This window comes from Anomalospiza imberbis, chromosome 11 (assembly GCF_031753505.1).
Source record: "Anomalospiza imberbis isolate Cuckoo-Finch-1a 21T00152 chromosome 11, ASM3175350v1, whole genome shotgun sequence".
Classification (NCBI taxonomy): Eukaryota; Metazoa; Chordata; class Aves; order Passeriformes; family Viduidae; genus Anomalospiza; species Anomalospiza imberbis.
The window spans coordinates 8,290,748-8,314,811 of NC_089691.1; the positions used below are offsets into that span (position 1 = coordinate 8,290,748).

General features: G+C 46.9%; 1 long non-coding RNA gene across 10 annotated transcripts in view; it reads right to left on the reverse strand.

Moving 5' to 3' along the window:
• LOC137480582 (uncharacterized) overlaps nt 1-16,132 on the reverse strand; it is a 41,588-nt gene extending 25,456 nt beyond the window's left edge. For 5 of the 10 annotated variants that reach the window (XR_011002984.1, XR_011002983.1, XR_011002988.1 and 2 more), the window contains exons 1-3: nt 15,348-16,132; nt 15,134-15,220; nt 10,593-14,532 (exon numbers count right to left, since the gene is read on the reverse strand). This is a non-coding gene — a long non-coding RNA (uncharacterized lncRNA). The remainder of the gene's footprint in view (nt 1-10,592; nt 14,533-15,133; nt 15,221-15,347) is intronic. The other 5 variants (XR_011002990.1, XR_011002986.1, XR_011002992.1 and 2 more) reach the window with 5 other exon arrangements.
• Between the last annotated feature and the right edge of the window lie 7,932 nt (nt 16,133-24,064).

Genomic DNA, 24,064 nt, shown 5'->3' on the forward strand with positions numbered 1-24,064 from the left:
TTTGGAAGCTTTAGCTTTTAACCACAAAGGCTGTGAGTTTTTACCACCTCAAAACTGTGATTAGGCAGAGCTGTGCTCAGGCAGAAAGCTTTAAGAGCAAGAGAGGCTACTGCCATGAGGAGAACAGATCCAGCCAAGACCTGAGGCACACACAGGTAACAGAGAGTTTCCAGGAGGTCACACAGCCGTTCACGGTAGGACTGGAAAATGACCTGAAACTTTGATAAATCCTACACCACAAGGATGCTTTTCCAGAATATCAAACATTGAACTTACACCGCCTTTCTCAGAGCAGGGGCCATTCACAACCCATCAATTGAACCCAGACTATTTTCACATGCTCCTTTCCCTGTGCGACTGAAACACCCTGAAGTGTTGTCCTGCATTTATAACAGGCCTTTACCAGTCTCATACCAACTTTTAATTCTCAGAGTTCTTCCTCTCTCCTCATCCTGTCTTCCTCCCATCCATTTAGAAGAAATAGGAATAACAAAATTGTTCTCCTGGAAGTCAGATTAGTGTATCTCCCTACAGACACAAGCATATACCTCCTTTCAGGGAGCCACAGATCCAGTGATCCTTTCTGGATGCCAAGGAGAGAGTCTGGGTCCTCAGCCCTGCTGCTCCACCGGCCTCAGACACCCCAAGGAAATCACTTCTTTCCCAAAAGCACAGTTGGATAGCAAGGCCCAGTGGCACAGGCACTTTCCAGCTGGGTGGGAGGCACAAGAGAATAAAGACAAGCATGCAGCAGGGCAGAAGATGGCTGAGCAGAGCCTCACAGAGCACAGAGAATAACAAGCAGATGTAGAATACCAGAAGCTTTAACTGAGTAGAGATTATAACTTTACAGATAAGTGCAATCAATGCATATGCACAAAGATTTGTGGTCAACAGTGCAATTCCATCCCCAGCTGAATGATCCACTGGGTACACATGTTCAAACATGAACAACACTCACTGCTCAACTAAAACTCCGTTCCCATAAAGCCACACAGACTCCTTTGGGCAGAGGCCAGGCTGTTAAATAAAAAAGTTGATCCAGAGTGAGAATGCTTCGGAGACATTCCAGCATCTGGAAAGAGGAGGGGGTCTTACTCTGAGAACTCTTGGAGAGCCCAACCTTCAGTGGTTAAATACGTGCCTCATCCAATGTTATTTCCTGGGGAACAGCCTCACATCATTCCCACCGCCTTGTGCAGCAGGATCTGCAGTGAGCAAATGGGTCTGATTCTGCTCCTCTCTCCAGACAAGAGCATACAGCTAGAGCCCAAGATGGGATGGCAGCTGGCCATTCAGTATTTGCTTTTTAGTGAGGCCAGACTCACAGCATTGCTGGTGACAAACAAAAGCCATTGCTGTTTGTGTGGGCTTCTTCACTTCCTTTTATTATATCCCCACCCATGGCATGTAAATAAAGCTGTGGTCAACTTCCTCCAAACACTGGGGCACTGAAGATTGCACAGAGCATCAGGAGGGAGCACAGCTACAGCCAAGGTTGAGGGCACTACCTCCTTCCATCATTCCCTGAAGAGACCAGGCACTCTCAACAGCAGAAAAAAAACACTTAGAGAAAAAGGCCTGCTCTCAACAGGCCTTTGATATGTGAGCTGGTCTGGGACAGCAGTGGTCAGGAGAAATTAAGCTGGATGTAGGACTTGGCTCCCTTCAGAGAACTGCCCCAGGAGGCTGTATTCTGGTAAAGTATAGCATTGGAGGTGGCTGTATAAAGTCTCTGTATTTCATAGTCACATGAGGTCTTTCTCCTGGTGGGCTTCCAAGAGCTCAGCTAGGTAGAGGGACCACCCATATGCATGCAATTGCAACAGAGTGACCTTGGAGAAATACAGCCCAGGAGAAATTAACACATTCACTGGGAGCTCTCATCCCATTCCCTTCATGCCAAGGGACACAGGCAGTGTGGAGGGGTACTTAACCAACATCAGAGCTCTGAGCCCTATTCTTTTACTCAAGGCTGGCCTGAGCAAGTTTTGATACCCTCATCCCTCTTTGACATGGTAAACCAGAAAGAAAACCACTTTTCTATAGGTGAGAGAAGAGGCCAAACCCCACTGCCTTAAAGCTCAGTGCACATCATCAGTCAGTATCCCTTGAGAGGGGTCCCAGAGGCAGCTCAGCCTAAGGAGGCATCGTCCCAGTAGAAAGTTTCAGGGAAACAGGGATGAGAAAAGACAACAGGGCACAGCTCTCATCCCTGTAGGACAGCATACAGCTAGACACAGGCAGGCAATGCACCAAGTGTTATTCAGCACAAACAAAAAAAGCTCTTTCCAGCCTCTGCCTCACAGCTGCTCATCTATATTCCAACCCTTGGACCCTGACAACCCTTCTGGCTGAAAGAAATGGAGGACATAATTTCATCTGCTCCCCCCTATCACTCTTCTGTTCCAACATCCTTAGCCCTCCCATCCCCACTCACTAGAAAGCTGTTTGTCTCCTTCACAGGGTCACGTCCCTGCAAAAGACGAACCTCTCATCTGGACACTGAGTTTCCTGGATGTTATCTGACCAGGATGGGGAAGGAGGAAAGAAAGGTCTTCCTCCAGAACACAGAGATGGAATTGGTTGAAACAGCTCCAATCAATTGGGCTGCAATATCTGAGATGTTATTTTGATTCTAGCCCTATAGCAAGAGACAGCACAAGGCCAGGCGAGGGCAGATTACATGATCCCTCAAAGCCGCCTTTCAGTGCAGCACAACATGTCCTCTGTGCTGTTAGAGGGCTTTTTTGGACTGAATGAAATAACACTCCACAGCTCTTGATTCCTACCTCAGGGCAGCAACAGCATCTCTCCTGCCCATCTTTCTCCAGGGAGGAGATTAAATAGCAGAGATGAATCAAAATGCAGTCAATCAGGCCAGGCAATCTGCCAAAGCAGGAAAAAGGAAGGGAGTGAGCAGAAAAGGTACCTCCATAGTGAAGTGACCTGTTTTAATGCTGCTACTCAACCAAGCTGCTGGATGTCTCCAAGGCTCCAAGAGACAGGAAGAGAACACAGAAGTGGGAACTTTCCTCCTACCCTGGAGGATAGGGATGAGCACACAACACTTCTCAAGAATCAGCTACACTTGAGGAAAGGGGCATACTCAGCTGGAGGAGCTGAAGACACAGTACAAGGCTAGTCCAGCCTGGGTCTGGCAACTCAGACTGGCAGTGACCTAGAGAGGAGAATGAGGTTCAAATGTGCACTACTTCAGGAACTAAGGAAAATGCACTCCTCAGCCCAAAGGGTTGCACAGCTCCAAGGCCCTCTGGTAAATCCAGCCCACGAGACCTTCTCTGAGTAGAGGTACAAAGGTCAGGCCTCCAGACCCTCCTGGGCCTTGATGGGTATCTGCACACAGGGCATTTCCACTTTCCAGCAGCAGTAACATAGCTGGAGACAGCTCCTTTGGCCACAAAAGCACAAGCTGCTGGGGTTGGAAGCAAGGGAAGTTGCTTCAGTGGCTCTCTGTATTTTAGCCACATTAGGCCAAAGACAGCTGGAATCTGGGAACAATTCACATTGTGCTACCACATCAGAGTCCTGCTCTGAACCAGAGCTCTGCTGTGCCACAGTGCTTTGCACAGACACACAGAGAAGGCTTTCCTCTTCCAACAGCATCTGCCTGCACTGGCCATCTGGATAACCTGCAAGCCACAGCAACCACTTGGCAGGAGGACACTGCCAGCACTGCACAAGCAGGCTGAGTTCAGAAAGCCCTGCAAAGTCTTGTCAAGAGGGCCTGAAACCCTGACCACCATCTCAGAAGCCCTGTGCCATCAGGGTACGAGGCTAGGGAGCACAAGTCAGAGTTCTCAGAAACAGATTGTTCACATATCACACACATCTTCAAGTCAGGCAGCAGCAGGTAAACCACAGCAGGAGGGGAGATGGGAAAGCAAAGCAGAGAAGCACCAGAAACTCTGACGGAAGGATAGAAAACCCACACCAAGAATGGAGAAACAAGTTGTGGTCTCTGAAAGACGTACTTGCGCTTACACACAGGCTCAGTTTCTTGGACTGTTTATCAAGTTCAGGAAGGAAGAGGGATCAGTCTGCCAGAAAGATCAGAGATGCTGGGGCTGTCATATGATGCTCCCTCTAAGAAACAAAACCCACAGAGTGTGCATACACAGACAGAGAGGAAGCTACAAGGAAAGCCTTGAAAACAGCAGAGGAAACCCTAGCCCCACCCCAGAAGTCCTACCTTTAATTAAACCCTCTCCTAAAAGCTAAAGAAAAGGACAGCCAAACCTGCATTTTTTTTTTTTTTACTGCCCTGTCCCCTCCTGCCCTTTCAACACAGCAATTGGACAAATAATTTCTTAGACTGGCTATGTCAAGGACAGGAGGCTCTGCCCGGTCCCAGGTCTCTGCTAAGGGTGCTCAGCTACATTTGGAAGAAACACAGACATGCCAAATAATCCTTTCTTGTTCCCAGGAGTTTTGAGTCCAGCTTGTATAAAAATCAGTAGAGTTAATAAATCTACTGGCTGTGGACCCAGCTAGGAATGAAAGATTTGGCCAGCAAAATTATTGCACCCTGGCTGAGGCAAGAGAGTTTGCCTCCTACCCTCTCAGTAAAGCCTCATGCAAACTCCTCAAAAAACTCTGTTTACAACCACTGCAGAGCACAGGAAGAAAACCCTCCAAGGGTGAAGAGGACATTGGGGCATGGCTGAGACTCCCATGCTTGCAAAGGCAAGGACACCCAGGCAGGGGGACCAGAGTGGGAAACACATCACAGGAGCCATACAGCATCAGATGCTCTCCTGCTCTGGTTTTCAACCACTCACACATGAAGCCCAGATGGTTTCCAGAGTGAGGGAGAAGGGTGTGCTGCTTACACAAGCAATGCCATATTTCAGTAAATATCATATGCCATCCAGACATTCTGGACTGGATCCAATTTCCGTTAAGCTTTGCTCAACTGGGGACCTGGCTCCTCCAGCAGACAGCAAACTCCATTCGTGCTAATGCATGTCTAAGGCCGATCTGTCTCAGGCAGACACACATTTTTACCAGATGATCCTTGTTACACCTGGCATGAAGAGAGGATTTCCAATGTTCAGTCAATCAACCTCTGCTTCCAGCCTCAGCTCAGACAGAAGTGACTTAATTCTTCCTCACCAGCTCAATGTAGGAATGTGCAGGCCTCAGCAACCTGCAGCTCCCACTTGCCTCTCTGGCGATCCTGAATCTTCTCAGGTGCCTTTGGGTGCTTCACCTCAATGTCCTGTGGGTACCTGCAGTGCTGGGAAATACCTACTCTATTTGCTTGATGACTATCACAAAAGACACAACACAGTTGGCAGTGCCTGGAGATAAGGTGTGAAAGTCTCTTTGTAATGTCCGACAGAAAAGAATGTCTTGAGTTCTTTCCTTAGGTCCTTTTCAAATGATAATGATTAAACTTCTCTCTAAACAACTGAGGAAGAGTAGAAGTAGGAAGTATTTCAGCAACCCCCTATTTAACATGTTAAGTTTAAGGAAATGAGGACATTCTCCAGTGTATGCATAGTCCCAGGCACAGACTTTTCCTTGATACAAAACTCCAAACACAATTTTAAAAGATAGTCTCCCTAGTCCTGATTACTGCTTTGCTGCACTAGGATGATGCAGGTATCTGGATACAAACCCTGTCTAGCAGCCTATCTGGCTTCAGGATCCTCTAGTAGCCAAGGGAATGAGGTCTAATCCAAGGCATTCTTGCAAGCATTCACCTGTTCAGGGCACAGTATTCCAAAGATGTGCATCCCTCAACCTACCAATGAGCAAATGTGACCATGAAAGAACGACAACAGTGGAAATCAACACAACAAGGCAGGAATCATTCCCGGAAAGAACGAACATATACTTTTTCTGACCATAACTTCATTGCCTACTTCTCTTTCAGAAAGCACAGAACATACTCCAGGCAGCTTTAAAAATCAACTTCCCTTTAAAAATCAAGCAGAATTCTTGAACTGCAGAACATTCTTGGCAGAGGGACTGTAGATGTCTGGCTCACTGGCAACAATGACAAAAGCAGGGCTCTCCTCCTACAGCCCATATGCACGAGACACACTGGAATGGACAACACCTTTGTAGAAGCCAAACCAGAGACCCAACAGCTTTTTTGGCGTTTCTTTTGGACAGTGAAGCCAAAAAACGCACATACTTCTAAGCCGGGATGGCATGGATTTAATGGGAAAAACAGGAAGCAAGTTTTGTTCCACTCAAGCTCCGAGTTCAGTTGGGGTTTGCCAGCATTAACAGACTGGTCACCACACTTGAGCTACAGTGGCTGCACAGCCACATCCTCCCTGCACACACCAAGGGCCAAAGCAGGAGTTGGGCACTGATAAAGCCACAGCAAATGGCACTGCTGAAGCTTTTCTTGCTCTCTTAAGGGGCAAGAGCCACTCCAGCTCATTTCTTTGCTCTTCTGTGGCTTCCTAGCCCATGGCTGAGAGCCTTTCCTCTCCCCAGGCCTCCCAGACCCTGTGTACTGGATAACCTCTGCCTTCTCCCTTGTGTTGCATCCAAGCTCCCAAACAAAAGGAGATGTGTCATTCAGACCAAAGCCTCAAATAAACTTTTCTCTCTGGGAGCAAAGGATTTTATTTAAAACACCCGAACCAGATATCTAACATATAAAGCCGTTCTCAAAGATCAGAGTTCCAGGCATGTTAGGCTCAGCCCAGGAGCACAGGCCTCTGTGAACCCTGGTTTCAGCTGTTACACTGCTGATAATACATGACCATCCTTATAACAGAGGAATGAACCAAAACCAACCTTTTAAATCAGCCCAGCTGGTGACATATTCCTCAAAAACTCTGACAAGTTGTAACTGTTTTAAAGCACATATACCAGCATGGTGCAGGACATCTCTCCAGTTATTTCCATGGGTTCCTTAGCACTCTGGAAGAGGGTGCTGGCCTTGTTCAGACAGTTTGCTACATATTTTTGCAAGCTCTGAGTGTCTGTGTGTGTCTCCCATGACTACTCCTTCTGTGGGACTCATGCTGTAAATCTTGGTATTGCTACAGCAATTTCCCAGTCTAATCATATGCCTTGTTGCATTACCACAGCAGTGATAGCTGGTTGAACCACACACCACATCCTTGCAATTGTTTCTATTACTCACAATTGACTTATTTATTAAATTTCAGCTTGCCCAGCCTTGCCAGGAGATGAGCAAGAACCATGTCACCCCTCCTTGCTGTTGATCAGAGTGGCAGAAGGCAGGTGAGTAGACTGCAAGTCTGAGCTGTGAAACAGTCCCAGCAATTTTGCAAGTTCATGCTTTCTCCAGCAGTCAAGCTCCCTTGTATCTGGACACAAGGGCTTGAGTCCTGGGAAGCAAAACCTTGAGCTGCAACAGAAATCAGAAGGGAAAGTAGATGCAAAGGAACACGGAATTAATTTGGGATTTTAGAGCAGGCAAGTATTTCCACAGACTTGCTTGTGGCATGGCACCAGGTGCAGTGCACACACCAACCCTTACTTGCAGTTGTACCTAAGAGCCATCCATTACAGCAAAGTGCCTCTGCATGCAAGGAACTCCTGTTGTGGGGGATTTCCTAGGCTTGGAACAAACAGTCTGATAGCTCCTGGCTGCTTCAGAGGCCCAACCCACCATCTTGTGCTTCACAAACACTCCTCTGACAAAAGACTTTGACTCCTTGCTTTCAAAGGGGAGCAAACAGAAGGCAAGTTCAGACAAGGCTCATGGCTGCTTGCCCAGCCAGGCCTCAGCTAGTCCTTCATAGTAAATATTTGTTCTTAATTACACTGTCGTTTGCCCCGGGAGCTTGCCTGCAATCTGTAGGAGGGAGGGGGATTATGTTGTTGATAGGTAAATAATAGCTCTTTCATCCAGAGAACCCAGTGCATTTTCCAGAGATGAAAGCCTCCTGAATGTTTCCCCATAGGTTAGGGTAAGGATTTTAAATCTTTGTCCCACTCAAGGACATGCCAAAAACTCCCACATTCAGTTCAGAGAGAGTGAGCTTGGAGCTCCACTGTGACAGCTCCCTCTCCAGCCTTGCTGTGAGCTGGAATCAAGTGGGAGAGGCTCAGCGTGGGTTAGGCAGGGTCTGGTCAGCCATTGGAATGTGACAGGAGGCCAGAGTCTGCTGCTCACCGGCAGCACCCAGCACATGCTGCTCTCCATGTTCTGTCATGTCTGCTCATCACCCTGAAGCCAGGAATGAACTCCATCCCTCCTGTCCCCAGGCCCTGCTTCTGCCCAGCACACAGCCATGCTGCTTCCTGCCCAGCTCCTGTCTGGAGAACTCCCAAGGAAGGGCGAGGCACTGTCCAAGCACAGAGCAGCCGTGTGAAGCAATACCACAGACGACATGTGGGAAGCAGCCAGTTCTCACTCTCCACAAAAGCCAGCAAGTGTGAGTTTTGATCTTCCAGCACTCAGCTTCCAAAACATCAAAATTACAAATATTTATCAGCAGGACTAAGGGAAATGTAAGCGAGACAGCAGACCTCTGCTCTGTCTGAGGAGGAAGTGAGAAGTGACTTCCTCCCACCCACCATGAGAAAACCTCTTGGACCTCTGGGAGACAAGGAGTGGAGCATTCCCCCTCTCCCCAAGCTAATGTCACTACCAAAGTATCAGCTCAGATTCAAGCTAACTTCAACTGCACATTACCCATTTCTTCCATAAAGAGGAAAACCAAACAAAAACAGCAACAAGAAAACCACCACAGGCAATCAAAACTGGTATCTAACCATGCTACAGCTCCTGCATTCCTAATCCCATTCCATTTACCGAGCCAAGCACAGACCACAAAGGATAAATGCTTGTGAACACCAGAAGTGAAAAGAACCTCCAAAGGCTCTGAACATTTAGGAGAGAGCCCGACAAGCAGAAGTCTGACACTATAATATTTAAAAATCTAAGATAAACTGCACTCCTTTCCTCCCACATTCAGCCCATCATTCACAACAGATTTTTTGCAAGTCCCAGCCAGGCAGGAGCAGTTACAGGGCTGATACTGCACTTCGCATGCTCAGGAAAGCAACACAAATTCTCCAGCACCACCTCTGCTATCTTGCCCTCCTCGTCTTATCATGTACAAGCAGATTTTGCCAGGCTCAGATTTGTTCCTCCTTCTAAACATCATCCAGGCCTTTTATTTTTCTTTACTCTAAACTCTGCTTAAAAGAAAAATATATTGTCATTCTCTGCTCCCAGCTGTAAAAGGCTGACCTGAAATCTGTTGCCAGCATGCAATAAATATTTGTACAGTTCCATTGTAACTTCATTCATCTCTCTCTACTGCAAAACTTGAATCATTTAGCATTTTCCCCCTCTTACCCAAGAACTTCAAGGTCCTAGACATAAATTTAATGAAGCCTCTGAAAATCCCCAGTCCAATATCCTCTGTTAACACCCTCATATTGAGCTGGAGTTTTTCAGCTTTACCCATGTATGTAATCATCTATTATGAGAGCAGAAGAAAAGAGAAAGATTTGCTCCATGCATCCTCCACAGGAATACCCCCACAGCTGGGGGACAGCCAGTCCCAGACCTCACACCTGGACTTTTACACAAGCCCCAACACCACGAGAATTCAGACAAATGGTTCATTGGATTATGTCCAATAAAGGACAGCACTTGAGCTATGGGACCAGAAATGTAACTGGTGTCAAGTCTTTCCTCTGGTATGTTGCTGTGTCCTACCCACCTGAATCTCTTTATTACATCCTTTACATGTTGACTTTGCTTCCTGCCACTAAATTCGTCAGACAGGCTTCCTTGCTATTATAGTAGTTACAAGGTACATGGTTAGAGGCACATTTTATAGTGTGCCTAAACAAGGAGTTAAACCTATAAATCTATGTAAGAAGCACATTACATTTAGAACAAGAAGTGAGCAAGGAGGGAAGTCTTGAAAGGCCACTTTCAAACAATCCTTGTTTATCCCTGACTGAGGCCAAACCTTTAACACAAGTCTGCCAACAAGCCCTTAAATCATCTGTAGCCTTAAATCACCTGCAAAAGCAAAAGGCACCTTAAAACCAAAAGCACTGGTAGGTCTGTGTTTCTTGCCAAGAGTCCCACTCCAAAGCTTTCCAAAACTAAATCACCAGTTACAGCCTTGTAAAAGATGAAAAATCTTGGATTTGGGGTTAATATGTAGTGCTCCTTTTGAAAGGGGAGTGGAGGCTGCCAGGGAGCATAAATATGTTTACATACAAAGGGTTGAATCCTAAAGAAAAAATTCCAACACAACAAATTACTTTCAGTTTAATGCTTTGGGATTTTTTCCTTTTCTGATGCAGGACAAACCACCTTTAAATGCTAGCAACAAGGAGGAAGAGTGTTTCTCCTAACTCTGCTCTCTAACATAGATGCAGAGTACTGCTGGGAAAGCAGAGCACAGGGTTGAACAGATTTCTCATCAAAACCTGTAAGCCTGAAAAGAGCTATCAGGCAAGAGCAGCTATTGGTGACTTCTGGAGTGAACTCACCTTGAGACCAAGGCAAAAAGCCTAGGCTCTTGATCCTTACAAGTCCCTTGAAATATTGAGAGGAAGGATGCACATTTAATTCATTCACAGTCTAGGTGCACACCCCTTACCTTCAGCCATACAGAGCATAAATACTCACCAGGAAATAGAACAGGGCAGGTGAGACCAGAAGAAACACTGCACATCTTGTGAGTCACAGCAAGCCATAACAGAGGATTCATTAACTGGATTCAGGTGATCCTATTAGCTTTGCAATTGCTGCACATCAGGCTGCAGAGTAATTAGGGTTGCAATTCAGAAAGATTTACCAGAACATTTTTTATTAAAACACAGTGGTTGTTAATCAGCCTGACTAAAGCCTTCAGAGCTATTAGCCTGCTGCACAGAAGTTGTAATTACTTCATCCACTGGGGAAGAAGGCATCAAAGAAATTGCCTGGGATCATCTGCAGGTTTAGAGGACCAAAGGAAGACTGAGGAATTTAATGGGACATGTCCCTTTGACATCACCACAGGTTTTTGATCAAGTTTCCAAGTGGAGCATTTGAGAGGCCATCAGAGAATGTAAGAACATCAAGCCTACACAGGAAGGATTTGCCATCGGAAGTATGCCAAGGCAACACCCAGATGTATTAGCTGACTCAGAGTTACTGTATAAGTCCTAATTGCTGCCTAAAAGTTTAGTGGTCCACCTGAATAACATGATCTCTATCTGCTGAGGATGTTTGGCCACCCTGCAGCATCTCAGAGAAGCAGGGCCTGCATTTCCTCTTCCGGAGGCAGAGCATTTTTCAGTGTAGACAGACTCAACCACTCCAGAGAGGGGTAAAGGGCATCTCCTACCAGCAGCATCAGCTCCTGCGTTTCCCAGTGTAGAGCTAGCCATCGAATACCAGGATACATTCCAGCTCCAGTCCCTGACCTCACTTTCACCAGGTTAAGGCAGGTTTGACAGACAGCTGGCCTCAACTCTGGCCACAGGACTGAGAAGGAACAAAGAATTTGGGTACCTGCTTCCTTGCTCTGCTCTGCTTCCCAGACACTACACACACAGCCCTGCATGAGAGCAGGGGGCAGAGGCACCAACACAGGCCAGAGAAGAAATTATTTCCCTCTCCACTCTTTCAGACCAGACTTGGTGAGTGTAGCACAGGGGCTCTGCAAGTCAGGCTAACCCTCCTCTGCCACCAGCACTGCCCCAGCACTGCCCATCCCCTTTCCTAGCTCATTTTGCTCAGAAATTTACTACCAGTACACAGAACATCCTTTCCCAGTTTCACCTCCACCACAGCAGCTGGCAGGCACACTCTTGCTGGGAGGAACCCTGCAAACTCCACTGCCCAGCTGATAGACCATGAGACCACACTGTGATAGCTCCTCTGCAGGGAACCCTGCCAGACCCTCCAAAACCAACACCCTCGCCCACATTAAGCAATACAGTTTATCAACAGTCTAAAGGAAAGCTCAGAAAGGAGAACATGATAAAAAAAGCAAGTGGAAATACATGTGCACACACAGGCTGTGAGGACGTGGAAATAACACTGGGACAATGACAACTAGCCAGCCCTTACTACAGGCTCTGGGAGGGGAGAGATCTTCTTGTTAACCAGGCACCTTCAGAACAGATACTCTGACTTATATGCTCTGCAGAGCCAAGAGTTTAATGGATTCTGCTTTGCCCAAGGTTTCTGAACTATTGCCCCAGTGCCCAGCCTGGGCTTCTGCCAGTGGGAATAGCCCAGTGGACCTCTGACAGGGTCTCCCTCAGAAATGTCCTACTCAGACACACAGGACAGAAAGCATAAAAGAGTTTCTAACCTGTGCAGGCTTTACTTCTGCAGATGACTGTTCCATTTTAATAAGTAAGCTAAATTAACGTGTTAAAAATCTTACTATTCCAAGGGGAGAAGGTAGGGGAGGCTTTGCCAGCTTCTCCTCCTTGAACACTTCAAACACTTTTGCACATCCGCCCTAAAGGGAAGCCTGTACAGTGTCCAAACCTGGGGTAGGCTTTGCATCATTAGCCATGTACAACACCTAGCACAGGACTAATGATGTAATGCAAATAATTAAACATAAAATCATGGTTGGCAGTTGATAGAAGAAGGGAGTTGGTTGGAACAGCTCATAGTGACAGTTTGTTCTTCCTTTGCCCTAATTAAAGTTGCAGAGAGGAAAAGCACTGTCCTGCCTGGCTGGGTCCCAATGCAGCAGAGACAAGGACCCCTTCCAACTTGCAGACCAAAGAAATTCCTTGATCACTGTCTGACCAACTGCAGGCGATAATTGCCTGGCTCTGATCTGCTGACATCTTGCTGGAAGGGGTTAAAAAAAAGTTAAAAAATGACACTCCAAGGACTTCTCCAAGTAAAGCAAAAAAAAAAAAAAAAAAAAGATCTGATCTTCATAAACCATCAATACTGAGCTTAACTGAACATTTTGCCCCTTTGCTGTTGGGCATTTGTGCTAGGTGTACAGTGTGGAGCCAAATACTTATCAAATAATTGAGTTCCTTTGTCAGTTAACAAAGGAACCATGAACACATTTCAATTTTGATGACTCTACTCATTGTGTTCAATTACTCAGCTTAAATATATTTCAGCTAATGGGTAATTCACCAATTTTTGGTTGCCCAAATCACATTAAATTTGGATTCCAAGAGGAGACAGCCTAAAGGGACTTGCTTTTCTAGACACTGTTTATGGGCTATCTAACCACTGGTTTGAGGGACCCTTCCATAGCCACTTTTTAAAATCTAGGCCAGAATTCTCTCTTATTTTAAAATTGAAAGTTGTACAAAGGTTTCCTAATTACAGTCTCATTCCAGTGACACTGCTGAGAATAAACTATCAACATTCCCATGAAGCTCTTAAATTTAAAGTGGTGCATACACAGCCGGAAGCCCTCTGAGCTGTTTTCCTTTGAATCCTCCAGAGTTGTTTTTTTCCCTGAAGGCTTCATTGAGATTTACTGGACATAAATAAAAAAGTTAAACATTTCCTTTTCTAGTACATCACATCAATTGATACTTGACTCACAGACCTTCCAGGCTGAGAAGGTTTTGCATTCTTAAGGGACTGTGTCTCCAGAATGAAGCTTTTTTTGGTTTGTTTTCCTGTTTATGCTTACATTGTGTTGCAGTTGTATTTCGCCTTTTTTGTTTCCATGCACAGCAAGAAGCAATTTCAATTAACATATTACAGATTCCTGTAAATTTTCTCCACTTGGGGAAGGTAAACAAGAGGTTTATGGGGCAGAGGAAGAATAAAAAAAAAAAAAAAAAAAAACAGAATAAGGGTTATAAAGATGAAATATAAACAGACTAAGCAGCTTCTTAAAAATCCTTGCAGAGAAGACACTTGTGTCTTCCAGCAGGCAAAGGAGAAGCAGTGACATGAAAAAACAGAATATACAGGGACCCAACAGCAACTCAAGAGTGTGTGAAAAGCCATTGGCTTTTATCAGAAAGGCACGCCAACAGCAGAACCACCCGTTCCTCTCCATCTGTGTCTGCAGGAAACATGATAAAAACCTTCACCAAAATATAAATAAGGAGTCAGGACCTGCCAGCTTGTTATTTTTTCTGACAGCCGTGCCACAGGAGTGCTGCCCAGGCTCGTGTCTCTGCTGACTGGGGCACTAGAGATAGTGGAGGGCAAAGATGGTGCCCACCCTAAACTGGCTCTCACTGCTTATTCTGGAGCTACGCACCTCAAGTCTTGTTTAGAGCCAGGAAGGAGGAAGACAGACAGACTGGAGGCCAGCTGTGATCTCCATTCAAAGTTTTGCTCTGCTCACTAGGAGCATCTGAATGCAGGCAATTGAAAGTGGTTCTCTGCTTTTTGGTGTTTGTTGATCTGTGTTCCTGTCTGCAGTCTCTGGTAATGGAGCACACAGCAAAATTCCCCACTTTTCCCACTCTGCTCTTCCAAACAGCAGTGCCCCCAAGCCCCAACACTGGGTGCTCCGCCAGGAAAGGCCTCCACTTTCAGGAAACTGATTACTTCCACCAAAGCTGCCTTAGTAGGAAGTTTAGTGAATGAAGAATGCCCTAAGGAGACAAGTGAGAGTTTGGCACAGAACATCCACCCCGCCCTGCTCACTGAACACCTGTCCCTCCCAGCATAGTGAAAAACATTTAACCAGGCTGCCCCAGAGCTGGACCTGGAAGTCAGCCTGTCCTCAAACCCCATCCCAAGATCCTCCGGTGTGCTCCCCACCTCCCCCTGGCCAAGCCTTCTGTTCTCCAGGGCTTCCCACAGGGCAGGAATCTGCTGTCTGCATTTCTCCAGGGAACACCTTCCCAGGTGAGGATCAGGATTCCAGCAGCTGGGTACTCTGGCCTGACACTTTACTCCTGTGCTCAGAGGAGGCCTTGGAGAAGAAGGCTGAACCATGAGGTCATGATTTGTTAAAAGCTCAGAGCTCAATCTTTCTGCTGGTGGCTTGGTCCAGCCAGTGCAGAACATCCCTTTCCATCTGTCCCCTGCCTGGCTGAGCACCCTGTAGCTGGTATGTTCCTTCCACAGCCAGCAGCACAGGGACTCCCCTTCCTGCAGCCTACCAGATCCCAACAGCACACACAAAACCAGAATTCTTGAATCTTCTTCCTACAGCAAGCCTCAATTCTCGCTCCAGTTCTTCCACCTTACTGAAATCCAGTGCCAAGCCAGGTGACTCAGAGCTCTGCAGGAATGTTGATCCCTTCAGCCTCACAGCTCTTCACTGCAGGATGTCACCTGTAAGGGGAGAAATACCACACAGCAGCACCTGCTCAGCAAAGCATCAACAACCACCCTGCAGAAGGACTGAAGGAGAAAACTAACAACAACGGCAGGCTTTGAGCTGTGAGAAGGAGTGGAATACCTAGCAAGGACTGACAGCAAGAAGCAGCGAACTCAGTGACCAGGCTCAGCATTTCAGCAGTGACCATGGAGAGCCACAGTTGATGTTTCCAGACTTGACTGGCGACCAGGCGCTATTAAAGCACCACTTATATAATTACAAGGTTAATAGATGTTACACACATGTTACCAGGTGTCGCGACTTGCTGGAAGCACATCCCAGAATGTAGCAGAAGCAATAATACTCTGCTCACTATTCAGCTGTATCAACCACCTGTAGCACTACGTAGCAACCCTTTATGAAAGGAAACTTAGCACAAAGATGATCTGCTGTGCCCACATCCTTGTATATGTCCTCTAAGCCAGCCCTGCTCCCTGACAGAGTTTATCTTAAACATAGCCCAAAAAAAAAAAAAACCAAACCAGCCATCACAGTCAAACTGTGCACTGTCTGTAATGAAGTAGGACCCTTGGATGACATAACCTGCCATGGTGGAGAGAAAACAACAAAGCCAGCCACCTGAGGAACAGCTGGGACTTCACATGGCAGAACATGGTTGCTCTACTGACTTTCAGGCAAAAATCAATTATCCCGGGAGGCCCAGAAACAATAGGAAGTGGGAAATTAAGATACAGGTGGCATATAAATAGCTAAAAAAGCCTTGTCCTTACTCATAGAGGAAGCATAGGACAGGGAGCTACTATATCATTTGTCTTAGGTCAAGCTTTGCAAGATCTCCTGTACAAGCTGGACTACCCCAAAGGGACTGGAAGTTTCTAGGAAGCTGCAGGGGTTTGTACATCATTGTAGCTTCACAAACCTAGTCAAAGGCAAGGCCTATAAAGGTTCTGAGGGAAGAAGCAGTGATCAGCCCAGAGCTGGGCAACAAATAAAACACCATCCCCACACACCCTGTGAGCAGGACACAGAGAGTGAAAAGCCAAACAAGTCCAAACCCGCAAGGGCATGACAGCATTTTTCAGGAACTTGCAACACCACCTTCAGGGTGGGGATGAGCAACCAATGTCCACACCTTGTTGCATTGTAGTAATTCACATGGGATCATGCTGGAGCACCTGCTGCACATGAATGTGCAGTTAGGGACCCTCACAATCCCCACAAAGGCAATCCACTTCTCACGAACAGGCACTGGCTCCCACCCTGCTTGCCAACAAAACACAGAGAGGCATCACAGGCTCTGTGCGTGGTGCTGGGATGTGGACAGGACAGGCAGGAGGCAACTCTTCAGTTTAACAGGCTGTCTAAAAAGGTTCATAAAAGCAACTGTTTGTAAAGGACTCCCCACCACAAACAGCTTCAGCACACTCCACCCAGCCCACATGAAAGGTGAGCATGAGGGACAGGCCAAGCCTCTGACTGGTCCAGGCTCCAGGTATGGGTCTAAGTAGGGGAAAGAAACATCCCACCCCAATAACCCACTTACACTGGAAGAAAAAAATCTGTGGGCTTCTGCATTTTCAGCAATGCCATGCAACTTTAAAAAGCCAATGGGTATATCAGCATGTCTGCTTCAGGAAGAAAATCACACAGCCCTTTTCTTCTCCTTGTTTAGTGTCTTATTCAAATAAAATCTGGGAAATTAAACACTCCATCCATACACTGCAGCTTGAATCAGTATACAAATGACAAAAAGTTACTTTAAAAAACACCTTTCCCTGTTTTTTTTTTTTTCTTTTTTTCCTCAGGTTACTCCTCCTCTGGTAATATAAAGCAGAGACAGAGGGCAGATGTCTCTTCCCCTCTGATGAAGCTGACATCAAACAGCAACTTCACCACATCATAACTTACAATTCAGGCTACTCCTAGAAAAAGGTGTTCCTTTCCTAACTAAATGCTAAAGCTCTCCTGGCATTTCTCTTCCTATTGTCTGTATCCAACCCTGTATTTATAAGATTAACCTCAAATTAGGACAGTTTCCTCATTCTTTCTTCACTCTTACTACAGCCTGGCTCCTGGGAATCTGATCCTATCATCCACAGAGGTTCCTCCCTGTTGATAGGAAATATCTAGTGTATGTGGGCAGGAAGCACCAACAGAAGATAATGAGGATTAAGAGAGAGTCCTTGTTAGGGCTTATCACCACAGCAGATCAGGAGACTCAGTGGGCCATTTGATCAACAGGAACATTAGGAACTGTCTCACACTCCCACACAGTGTCTCACCCCACTGTGGTGTGTGTTAAAGTAGCACACGAGGGCTTTGAGGGCAGGATGAGTCGGCCTGACCCATCCAGCTACTTCCACATCATCCAGTTCTCCTTTACCAGAAGCACAGTACTTAAGGAGTGATGGGAGAGGACAGCTTAAAGAAAGCAAATCCTTTTGGAGCCAGTTGTCTGCCCAAATGCTTCTCAGAGGATACAAGAGGCAGGTCTGTTGACACAGGCAATGGTTTTCCATCACCTAATGATTCTGTCTATTTCAGAGTAACTGGTGCTGGTGGAGAACAAGATGCTTCTGTTGGTACAAAGACCTTCTCATTGCTTGGGCTGTTTGTCTGCAATGTCCATTTGATATCAGATGTACGACAGCCTCAGGAGTTTTCTCCTCCAGCAGCTCTCTTTGCTGAGAGAGCACAGTATCTGTAAGCTCCACAAAAGCTTTTCACACACACACAATCACAAAGTGACACACAGCTTATTCCAGGACAGCAATTTTTTTGAAAAGCAGAAGAATCACAGCCACTAACTATTGTTGGATCAAACTTCATCCTGCCCTGTTGTCCTGTTTTCTATGGTACTTCACAGCAGAACCAAGGGTAAGAACAGGCGATGCAGCTATGTAGCATGTAACTATGTTACATTACTAATGCTTGCCCAGGCTCCAGCTCTTTGAAGATGTGGGTATACTGTGACTGATATTTAAAGATACTGTGTTGTATTGTAAATATCAATACACAATATTGAAGATACTGTGTATTGGTATTTAAAAGCACCCAATGGATTTTCCTTGCATTAGTTATTCTAATGCCCTGCAAACCCCCAAATGCTTTTGTTCACCATATATTCATCCAATGCATTTATCCAGTTTGTTCTTAGCTCTTTTTCAGGAGGCTGACTGTTTGGGGGTTTTGACCATACTCAGAATCATGCCTTCTCCCACAGCACAGTTCATTGCACTTCTGAGATCTCTTTCCCTTGTGACATTATCCCATTCTGAGATGGATTGCTTTGCTTTTCTCAGCATCATATGCTACAACTACATCATTCCATATTGCAAGGACTTCCTACAGCTATGCTGTGCAGCTTTTGGATTTTGCTACTCTGAATAGTCAACAGAAAACTTCATCTGCCACTTATTCCTCTTTTTCATTAGCAGACACATTCAACAGTTTTGGCTCTTCACAGGCCCTCCTTGTATCTGACTGATGCCAATCCTCTACTGGGAAAGCTGGTCCCTCACCTGTCTGCCTTTATTTCTCATCTTTTGGCTTATTATTTACTCAATAGCGACCCCCTGAAGAGATGTCCCAAAACCCTGAGAGCGCAACAGGACCTCTGGCCATGGTCCAGCCATCCATGGAGTATCTTGAAAAAAAAACTATTTTCTCATCTGGTCTCTCAGCCCAATTCCTCATCTTCCAGGCTGCATCTTCCAGGCTCCCAGTTGTGTCAGTGAGGAAAGGAGAACAGCTGCAGCCCAGGCACAGCACAGTCCTTAACACCAGGACCCACACAAAGTAATGGAGCAGCCAGGCAAGGAGGCTGAGCTCCTCTGGCTGAGCATCCTCACCTCTGCTGAGCTTGGCCAAAGCTAGACCACTGCAAGAAATTCCTGGAGTTCAATTTCTTTTTCCAGGGGGGAGCTTGAACTGGTCCCCACAGAAACGCTACCAGGACTTCCTCCTGCAATGCCCTGGGGCTGCCACAAAGAGAAGGGTCATTAGTCAGCAACCCAAACTTGTTCCCAAAGCCTGGAAATCATCTGGAGAGAGAAAAAATGTGGTTCTTCCTATTATCCCTTTCACTGGATACTATTCCATAATCCATGGAGATTAACAAAGTGCTTTCCTCCTAGTAACAAACTTCCATCCTGCTACCCATCCCTAGCTCCTCCCCAGATTGTCCCTGTGGATTTCAGTCTTCAATTCCCAGCCACACCATGCTTTGGCAAAGGGCACCTTTAGCCTGCTCCACCCCAGAGCTCCCTGTGTTCCAGCATCCAGAGAACAAGCCTCAGGAAAAGCACCTTCCTCTTCTTTCACAGGGAGAGGCTGATTGCTTCAGATAATGGCATTAAGTGAACACGTTGGACACTGAGCAGCACGATTAGTTCCCACAAAGACTGGGCAGTAATGAGAGTGGTTAAAGACAGGTAATGAGTGGGTGGCACCTGTCAGCTTCATAATGTAGATTATAATTTGTTTATTACTCTTGCTGCTGCTTTCGCTGCTGTTGGAATGCAATTAATTAATAGCACTGATGAGCCCTGCCGAGTATCTGTCATCCCTGACCTACAAACAGCACAAGCAGCAGCACTGGACATGCGGTGGCATCACACGGACAGTAGGAAGGATCCCACAGTTTGGGGAGAAAAGTTAAGCATTTGATAAACAAACCCAAAAGCTTTCCCACAAGGAACAGGCTTACAGAAATTCTGGAGATTCAAGAACCATCATCCAGAGATTTGTTGACTGGAAACTGAAAGCATTGATTCCATGTCAGGAGTGCACACTGGCAAACTGCAGGTTAAAACATTACTGACTTTGTTTTATTAAAATATACCAACATTTTTAAGCCTTGCTTCATGCACACACACTTCATGCACCTCTCTCCACTTTTACCAGATTTAAAACTAGACTGGAAATTTCTCTAAGTTGCCTGAGCAGCTGGCAACACAGGAAAGTAACAAGCTTGCTGTTGAGGGCTTTTTCAGATATGGAGGTTTTGAAGATCCCCCTTATGTGAACCCCCATCTGCGTGTCACTTCTCAACACCAGTGCCTTCAACATGTCCTGCTGCAGGACTCACAGGATGGAGGCAGCCAGGGTGAACTGAAAGCCTCAGCCTCACTAACTTTCAATAACAACTCCCCTCCCCAAACCACTTAAATCCTTCCCCTTGCAAAGAAAAACACACTGCAGGGACATAAATAAAAACCAGCAGTGGACTTCATCACTGAACTGCACTATCAGTGCATGTTGGGGCACAAGCTAATGCCCACTGAAGTCAGCAGAAGTTTGGAAAGACAAAACACCTCCCACACAAAGGAGAGACAGAGGAAGCAGTCAGAGCTGCCAGGCAGATAAGCTGCCTGTCAGAACAGGCTTGGACTGTCCTAGCAGGAAGATGTCCAATGAGAGGGAAAGCTATTTGGGGAATGAATGAATAGTGAAGCTTCTTGTTAAAAAAAAAAAAAAAAAACCAAACAAAAAAATAACCCACAAGACTTTCCCAAACATTTCTCGTTCTCAGCTTTCTGCCAAAAGGATGCAAGGCCAAGACATGCAGGAGCCTGCCTGAACCTCTAGCACAGGATCACTCAAAGACAACAACTGGAATGGGGGCAGAGGGAAGGTGAAGAATGACAGAGAGGACACAGAGATGGAGCTGACAGCAGAGCTGATCCTTGTTCTGTCAGAGGAGAGGACAGCTTTCTTCAGGCTCAGCACTCTGAATCCCATCAAACTCTCCTCCAGCACCTTGCATTGCAGAGCTCTGAGAGGATCCTGCTTGGCTCTTGGGCCTGTGATCCTGCCTGGACCACTGCCTGCTCCAAGCAGCAGGGAACCAGCCACACAGGGAGAGGAAATGGCAAATTTAGAGTAAGACCCAAACAAATTGCATCACTGGAGCAGGGCTGTAAATCTTTCACCAGGTACTGAGCACTTCACTGCCAGGATAAATGCATGAGGAAATGATGGGCTCAATTCAGAGCCACATTGGCAAAAGGAAGGAGAGTGCTAATCCCTCTAACTGCACCTCCTCATACATAATTCAATTCAAAATCTCCCATACAGAAAAATGCTGTGCTTTTAGGATGCAATCAAACCTCAGAGCTCAGTTTCCCCTGGCACAGGGCTTTCACTAATGCCAGATCAGTGACCGGGGTCTCACCAATGCACCAGTCTGCTCCCTCCCATTTTTTGCAGGGCTTATCACAACAATTCACCTCCTGGAAGAAAGCAAGGCAAAACCACAAGTCAAACTGGAGCAGTTCTATACAAGAAAATGAAAGAAAAGAGAAAAAAAAGACAACACAGACCAGAAACAAAGAGTAAATTTCATGAAAGCGAAACCCCAAATCACGAAGAATCTGCCCCTGAGGCAGTGATGGGAGATGAGAAGAGCAGAATGCCCAATTGCAGAGACTTTCAAAATAAAGCAGTGAAAAACCCAGCAAATGGCTTTACATAAGCCAGATGTTTCTCTAGGGAAAGAAAGTAGGAAAATAAATCTGTCTGGATTCCCCTTTTTGCCCAGACTTGGGTCCCTCACCAGATATTTCTTAGAGCCCTACATGCTCTTGGATCACTTGTAGCACTGAGCAGCACAGAAGTGATACACATATCCCCTCCAAACCTCCCCACAGCACAGCATGTCTCCATTTCCAACACATCCCACTGTCTCTGAGGGGAATCCAGGGTTCCCTTCTCCTACAGAAGGACCACAGCTTTGCAGGAACCACTGCCACGTGAGATCACCTTAACTCCCAAACATTTGAAGAAACAGAAGGCAGTGGGGAAACCAGGGAAAGGAAATAAGGATAATGCAGAACAAAAGCAATTTCAGCAATGAGCACACTTGGTGGGGGAGAAAAAAAAGGCCAACAAAACACTGGTGGTCTCGCCTTGCACCAGGCAGACGAGGGAGATCTGCACTGCCCCAGCACCAAGGGCCCACAGCCCATGGAGGCTAGGTCCCAGCAGTCCAGGGCCAGCCAGCCAGCCTGGGCAGCTGCTCCTGCTGAGGAGTCATTCCCAACCCATAATTAAACCCCAACCCTTGACAGAGCCACCAAAGCTGAACCACAGCTTCCGCCCTGACCCAGCTCCCACCCCAAACCCAGGATGGTGGCACAGCAGAGCAGGGCACCAGGGACGTTTCAGGGAGGAGCCCAGAGACTCCATAAACTTGCAGTTCCTTCATGAGCAGCTCCCAGCTCCCACCTCTCAGCAGGTGCCACCTCCATCGCAGGCTGAGGGACTCGGCTGGTTCAGAGCCTTCCTCCCTGGGCTCTTCATCCCACACAGGACCCAGCCACTGTGATGGCCACGAGCCTTTCAGGCCTTCCCAGGCCACTGGTCAGGGTCCCCTCAGGTGGCACCTGACATGTCACAGCAGCTAGTGGGGAGGCAGAACCCCAAGCATCTGCCACTGCCCACCCTGGGGACAGCCGTTCTGAGGCTGGACACTGATCGCTGCCCGCCTCACAGATTCCCCCCTCATGGTTTTCCACCTCACGGTTTCCCCCTCACAGTTTCCACCTCACGGTTTCCCCCTCACGGTCTCCCCCTCACGGTCTCCCCCTCACGGTCTCCCCCTCACCGTTTCCCCTCAGTCTGTGGCAATTCCCACCCAGAGGCCACACAAGCGGCTGTTGGACCTGGAGCATGGCCCCCAGAGAACAGCCACGTTTGGTGCTGACACACCTGTCAGGTGTGGCCGCCTGGGGCCCGGGCCTGTTGGTGGCACAGCGAGAGGCCAGAGGACAACGCCAGTAGAGAGGGGAACTCTAGATGGGACTCCCAGGAGCTGCTGTCCCTGGTGAACAATCCCCCACACACCCTCTCTCCACATTTAGCCAGCCCAGCACTCCACAATGAATGCACAGATGTGAGGAAACATGGGAGCAAATGGCACAAAATCCAGAAGCAAGCCAACCTTCACACATACTCCAAGCAGCCCAGAGCACGACTATAGCAGCCTGTGCCTGTAAATACAGGGATGTGATTATTAGCTGAACTATTTGCGTGCCTTTACAACACTGCAAATAGCCTGATTTCCTCACATAAAGGATAAAACAAGAATGTAACAGCCCACAAATAACCTGGTTACCTTGGAAATGTGAGCACCCAAACTCAGATGGCAGCAGGAAGCGTCCGCTTTTCCACGTGCATCTCTGGGTGTCGCAACAGCAGGCAAGTGCAGAGCTGCAAAGGTTGACTTGCATCATGCTCAGGATGTCTTCGATGCCACACCAAAGAAAGGGCAGACACAAGCAAGAGATAAAAAACTACAAGTAACTACAAAGACCCTTCCCTGAGCTTGTGTCTTGTACACAGGGCTCGTGATGCTGGGTTTCCAGCAGAGAATTGCAGAAGCATAGCTTTGTGCTTCTGCCATGACTTGAAATGGAGGGAGAAACTTTTTGAAAGCACCTGGGACCTGTGGTCCCTCTGTTCAAATGAGTTAAGATAAAGTCATCCATGGGGAAAAAAAAAACCAAAATATAAATTCCCACTCATATCACCTGAGGGCTTGTGGCATCACATGGGAAAACCCAGAGACAGATCTCTGCCCAGGCAGGAGAATACTGGGTTTTGGAGAGTAGAACACCACAGAGCATCTTACAAACAGCTCGTCTGGAATCAATGGGTTAACCGAGGAGCTTCTCCCTGCTGCGTGTGGGAAGCTTTATCTCCTTGCCAAATTCCACTGCTCTGAACATAACCAGCTTTCTCACTCAGCCTGTGCTCCTACGCTCAGCTAGTGCTCGTGCCTGCCTCTGCAAGGGAGTGTAGACAGACCCCACGCTCTCTTTTTCCTCTGTAACTAT